The sequence below is a fragment of the Mauremys reevesii genome, linkage group 12 (genome assembly GCF_016161935.1).
Source record: "Mauremys reevesii isolate NIE-2019 linkage group 12, ASM1616193v1, whole genome shotgun sequence".
NCBI lineage: Eukaryota > Metazoa > Chordata > Testudines > Geoemydidae > Mauremys > Mauremys reevesii.
In genome coordinates, this window is record NC_052634.1 from 46,952,399 (window position 1) to 46,958,398 (window position 6,000).

A 6,000-nucleotide genomic window follows, 5' to 3' on the forward strand; every position below is an offset into this window, starting at 1 on the left:
CCTAATGCTCTGCCAGTTCGTTGGTATGCAACTTTCTGGAAGCCTCTCTGAGCCCTTAGTACAGGCTGTAGGGTGGAAGTGGGGGAGGAGAAAATGGGACCCACAGAACCCCTGGCAGGTAAGGGGACTGGGAGAGCTTGGTTTGGGAAGGAGGGAGGAATGGGGGAGAAGAGGCAAATAGGGGTGCACACAGTCTCTACAGTGGTGGAGAGAATGGGGGCCCTGAAATGAAGTGAGGGGATAAGTGGAGGTACACAGAACCCCTAGTCCTATGGAGATTGGAAGAACCTGGCATGGGGGGAAGGGAGGGTACACAAAGACCCCGGCATGGGGGAATAGAGGGAACACAGAGTCCCTGCCATGGGGAAGTGGGAATGGGGGTGTGAACAGAGCCTTTGGTGTGGGAAGAAGTGTGGGGAACTTGGTATGGGGAGAATAAGGGTGCAGAGATTCTCTGGTAAGGTCTGAGATTGGGGGAATTTCAGGGAGTCCCTAAAAAGAGTGGGATGGGAGAGGGCACATAGGGAGCTTGTAGGAGTGAATTGAGGGGTGCTAGGAGCCTCTGGGGCGGGCACTAAACTCGACCTGTACAAACTACAAAGTGTGCTCCCCCCACTGCTGTGAAGAACGTGGCCATCTGCTGACAAAAAGGCTGTTTGCAAAAGGTCCGATCCATTTTCTTTCGCGACCCCTTGTTTTTAAAAACGAGTCATTACGACGTTAATCAGGGTAGCCGGGGATTGGCAGTAGGGAGGGTGTCTTTGCAGGAGAAATGGCCGGCGCTTAGCTAGAGACGTGCTTGCCAAAGGGATTGTTGGAGGACGATTTTTACCATGTTTTCTTCCAATCCGGCACCGAATAGGCGGGATTGCTTGAATGCAGCTGCTGTCTGGCGCTGATGCCCGCTGCTTCCTCCCGCTGGAGAAGCGGGAGGGAGACAGCATAGACTGGGGGCGGGGTTTGTATTAAATGAATGAACGAAAAAGCTTTGAAATATGACTTTTTAAATTATGCTTTGGGAAGTTTATAACAGCTGGTTTTGTTTCTCAATCTATAGAATACTTCGTTTTTCTAGGCGTTGTTGTGAGGGGTTTGTTCATCAGCCTTTCTTTTTATTTGTTTGTGGTGGGGGATTTTGAAAACCAGTTTAGAAATCAGTGGGAATTGAGTGTCCAGATCACTTGTATGGCTTTGAAAATTATCCTACAGGCAGCTTTAAGCCTTTGCCTTTTCCCGCTTTTCAGGAGAAAGAGACTGTAGTTAAATGCCTGTTACACCTCTACAGATGGTTACCGAACACTCTCCAGGGAGATGAACGTGTCCAGCACCTGACTCCGATGGCAGCTCTCTCTAGCTTTCACTCCAGACTGTTTGGCTGGGCTCACTAACAGTTACTGATATTTAGATCGCTATGAATTCTGGGTGCTGCTGTTTCAAGGGGGGAATCGTGGCGATATACTTGCAGAACTCGAGACTTGCTGTCTCCTGGCTACACCGCGCACGGCGCTGGGGAATTGTGCTGAGAGCAGCAATTGAACCAAATCCCGCTGCTCGGCCTCCGCTTTGCAGCATTTAAACGGTTGAAGTTGCACTAGTACGATGTAGGGGCGCCGAGTTTCCACTATGCTGGGGGCTGCGCCCCCCCCCCCCCTCGGGCTCCTCCCAGGCCCCACCCCACCTCACCCCACCCCCCCCTTTCCCCAATGCCCCACTCCCGCATTCAGCTCCTCTCCCTCCCCCCTGTCAGCGGGCGGGAGGCGCTGGGGGAGCGCGAGGTGGTGACGGGGGCGGGGGCTGCTGCTGCTGGGCACTAATGACCCATCTGGTTTTCCCCCGGGATGCTCCAGTCTCGAAGCAGCCAGAGGCGGCGCCTGCCCCCGGTCACGTGACACGCGGAGTCTCTAGTGCCGGGAACCGGAGGGAAGCAGCTGCAGCCCCGGGCGGGCAGAGCTGCGCCTGGCCGGGCTCCGCCTGCGGGGAAACGGGCGCGGCGCCGGCACGTTGCAGAGCAGAGCCGGTGAGAGGCGGGGCCGGTTCGGGCAGTAACAGCAGGAGGGTTTGATTGGTCGGTAGGAGCTCCGCATGCTAATCAGGAGGCGCGTTTCTGTAAATAGCGACATAAACATCTTCTAATGGCCAGTGGGCTAAAGCTGCCTCAATTGTGCTCAATGACATGGGGACCTGGCTTTAGATTTGTGTCCTTTAGTTCGCTGGGGGGGGGGGTGAAACCCGCTGTATGAAAACACTCACCGTGGGGAGAAAGCATGTGCCCAGTAGCCTGGGTGTGTAGCGGAGGGAAAAGGGGCTATTTTAAGACTGTATTTTCAAAAAAAAAATGTATAATTTGTAAGTAGAGAAGTGCGGTTGAAAGTGTCTGATCTCACTAACCACGAGAAAGACTCAAAGTGTCTTTTTCGAGCACGCAGGGAGCGGACAGCGTTGGTTTAAAGCAATTTCTGTCTGCTATTGATGTCCATTCCTGCTTTCATTTTGGAGAGCCTAGAGGGAGAGAGCACAGACTGAGTAGTTAGCCCTTACAAAGCAAATTTAGGAATATGTTTCTGCATTTTTTGTGTTACATTAATCTGTTTATAGTATTTGCTGATAGTCTGTTTGATAGCAAAACTTAATTTGTTTTGGTAGGATTTAGAAGAGAAGTAAATTTAGTGTGAAAATGGTGTTTTAAAGGTTTCTAGTTCAGTACTTACTGAAAATTTTTTAAAGTTCCTTTATGCTGTTATATCTTTTTCTCTTGTAATCTATGTCAGAATTTCGGCAAGGGTCCTCTGTCTGCACGTTCTCTTCCTTTCCCACTTTCTTCTCTGCTTTCATTTTCTTCCCTTCCCATTTTTCTGGAAGCCCCTATTTTTACTCCTACTGCTCTGGCAGGGGATATGCAGTTTTCTCTTGCCCCCAAGCCCATCAGACAATCCACACAGGATCTGAGAGTTGCTGTCTCCTGGCCGTATAGTGAGTAGAGGGTGGAGTGGGGAGAAAAGCAGCTCACACAGAGCCCCTGCCATTGGGGAGAATGGGGGACCTTGCTATGGGTGGAATCAAACACACACAACCCCTGCCATGGAGAAAGACTGGGGAACCCTGGAATGGGTGGAGGAGACAATGAAGGGCATGGGGGGGAGGGGTTTACATGAGGGATTTGCATCTGTCAACATCTCCCATGCCCCACTGGGTGTTTTCCTTCCCATCTTATTTCTTCTCTTTTCTGTTACTCTCTTTTTTTCTGTCTGAGGTAAATGAAAAATCCACACCCCTGAGAGACGTAGCTGAGCTGACCTAAACCCTCCTACAGTAACTCCTCACTTAAAGTCGTCCTGGTTAACGTTTCGTTATGTTGCTGATCAGTTAGGGAAAATGCTTATTTAAAATTGTGCAATGCTCCCTTCTACTGTTTTTTTTGTTTGTTTTTTGTTTTGTTTTAAAAAAAAATTACAGGTGCTGCTTCCTTTGTCTCCTGCTTGCAGGAAGAGCAGCCCGTTGCAGCTAGCTGGTGGGGGATTTGAACCAGGATGGGCCGGCAGCCCCCTATCAGCTCCCCACTCCCCTAAGTTCCCTGTGTAGCAGCTGCCTGCAATTCAGCTGTGTCCCTCCCCCCACTGCCATGTGCTGCTCCTGCCCTCTGCCTTGGAGCTGCTCCCCGAGACTCCTGCTTGCTGTGCCAGGGGGAGGGAAAAAAGAGGGGGGGCTAATGTCAGGGTGTCCCCCTGCTCCTGCACCCCACTTACCCCATCTTCCATAGAGCAGGGCTCAGGAGGGAGAGAGCTTGCAGCAGCTGGGGTCTCAGCAAGCTGATCTAATTAACAAGGCAGTGTACTTAAGGGAAATGTGCATATCTCCCTCCATTCCTGCTGCCTTGCAGAGTGAGAGAGTTAACCCTTGAGGGCTCAGCCAATTGCTAGTTCATCATTTAGCAGTAAGGGAAATATCCCACCCTCTGACTCCTCTACCTCAACCAAGCTTCACAATCACACACAGTCTTTTGTCTGGTGAAAAAAATTTCCCTGGAACCTAACCCCCTCATTTACATTAATTCTTATGGGGAAATTGGATTTGCTTAACATTGTTTCACTTAAAGTCACATTTTTCAGGAACATAACAACAACGTTAAGTGAGGAGTTACTGTATAGACTGCTAGTTGGAAAAGCGAGAGGGGAGAGCACAGACTGAGTGGTTAGGCTTTGTATACTGAATAAAAGAAGGAGTTTTTTTAGTGTACCAGAAATCTAGTTATGAGGAAGGTTAGATATAATAGCTTTATTTAGAAACTTGTATAATGCTTAGGTGCAGATAGTCGGGTTTTCTTTTTGCTGGGATGGGTTTTGAGTAAATCATTAGTCTGCTTGGTTTCTTTCATAATCTGAAGTGGATTGAGCCTCTAAACCCTTCTACTCCTCTCCCCTCCCCCTCAAATGTGAAGGGGAACAGCCTCAACCTTTTGTCTTATTCTGCTTTGTAGGAGAAAGATGCTCTATTTAAATAGTCATGATCCATTTAGGTTAATTCTTATGCTGAATGGCGGGTAGGAGAGGGTATAAATCATTGGAGACTCTTGCCGCACTCCCTGTGTGGCCTGTGTTTTTCTTTGTTTTAAAATGAGACTGTCTAGTTTTTATGTAAATATATTTGGGTGGTTTCACTCATATTTATATTGCTATGAATTTCATGTGCTCTTGTCTCACAGCAGACATGGAGGGAAAGCCTGTGGCAATGGACTTTGCAAAATTATAGACTAGTGATTCTCAACCTGTGACCCAATCAGCAGCTGCGGCCGATGTGGCATCCTCAGGGCCATACAGGTGTGTGGATTCTGCTCACATAACACACAGAAAGTTGCCTGTGCAGCTCACAATAGTAAATAGGGTCAGACCAGAAGATATCTTCTTTCCAAGTGGGAATTGTGTAGGGAGGAGCAACAGATCTAGTGCAGCTGTGTTGCCACTGTCTACTAGCACTGAAATGGTTCAGAATGCCTTGGTTCAAGTGGCACCAGTTCTAAAAGTAAGGGTGATTTAGTGCTGTGGTTCTCAAACAGGGGTATCCAATGGTCTTCCAGGGGGTACATCAACTCATCTAGATATTTGCCTAGTTTTACAACAGGCTACATAGAAAGCACTAGCAAATTCGTAACAAATTAAAATTCATACATTGATTTGTTTATACTGTTCTCTATACTACTATACACTGAAATGTAAGTACAATACTTATATTCAAGTGATTTATTTTTATAAATATTGCATCTGATTATGTAAGGCAGTAGTTTTTAAGTGAGGTAAAACTTGGGGGAATGCAAGAGAAATCAGACTCCTGAAAGGGGTACAGGTGTCTCTGAGAGCCACTGATTTAGTGCAGGTACCACCGGTAACATAGAGCCCTGCAAAAACTTCTAGTGCAGATGAATTTGAGAGCAAACCAGAGAGAAACAGCTGCGGAGCATGCTAGAAAGGGCTGACCTGTCCGCATTGTCTGTGCCTGACAGGCTGTCATGTGGTACGGAGGAGCCTGTGAGAGGTATCCCAAAGCAAGAGGGTTTGATTAGTTGCTAGGAGCTCCACATGCTAATCAGGAGGTGTGTTTCTGTAAATAGCGACATAAACATCTTCTAATGGACAGTGTTCTAAAGCTGTCTCAATTGTGCTTAATGAAATGGGAACCTGGTTTTAGATTTTTGGTCTTTAATTCTCTGGGGGTGAAACCTGTTGTATGAAAACATTCACCATGGGAATAAAGCTTGCGCACATTAGCCTGGGTGTGTAGCCGAGTACAGCTTTGTTAAGACTATACTTTCAGGGATCATTTCTATAGTTTGTAACTAGAGAAGTATGGTTGAAAGTGTCTGATCTTGCTAACCACGATGAAGAGTTAAAGTGTTCTCTTCTGAGCATGAAGTGAGTGGATAGTGGTGCTTTAATGTATCCGCTATTTGATGAGTGTTCTTGCTTTCCTTTTGGGAAATTGAGAGGAAAAGAACACAGACTGAGTGGT

The 6,000-nt window shown here is 47.6% G+C and overlaps 2 non-coding genes across 2 annotated transcripts; both read left to right on the plus strand.

Moving 5' to 3' along the window:
• The first annotated feature begins 2,312 nt into the window (after positions 1 to 2,312).
• LOC120375930 lies at positions 2,313 to 2,528 on the plus strand. Its single transcript, XR_005586864.1, has one exon. It is a non-coding gene; the product is annotated as a small nucleolar RNA U3 (small nucleolar RNA).
• Positions 2,529 to 5,789: 3,261 nt separating this feature from the next.
• LOC120376588 lies at positions 5,790 to 6,000 on the plus strand. The gene has a single exon (XR_005587445.1). It is a non-coding gene; the product is annotated as a small nucleolar RNA U3 (small nucleolar RNA).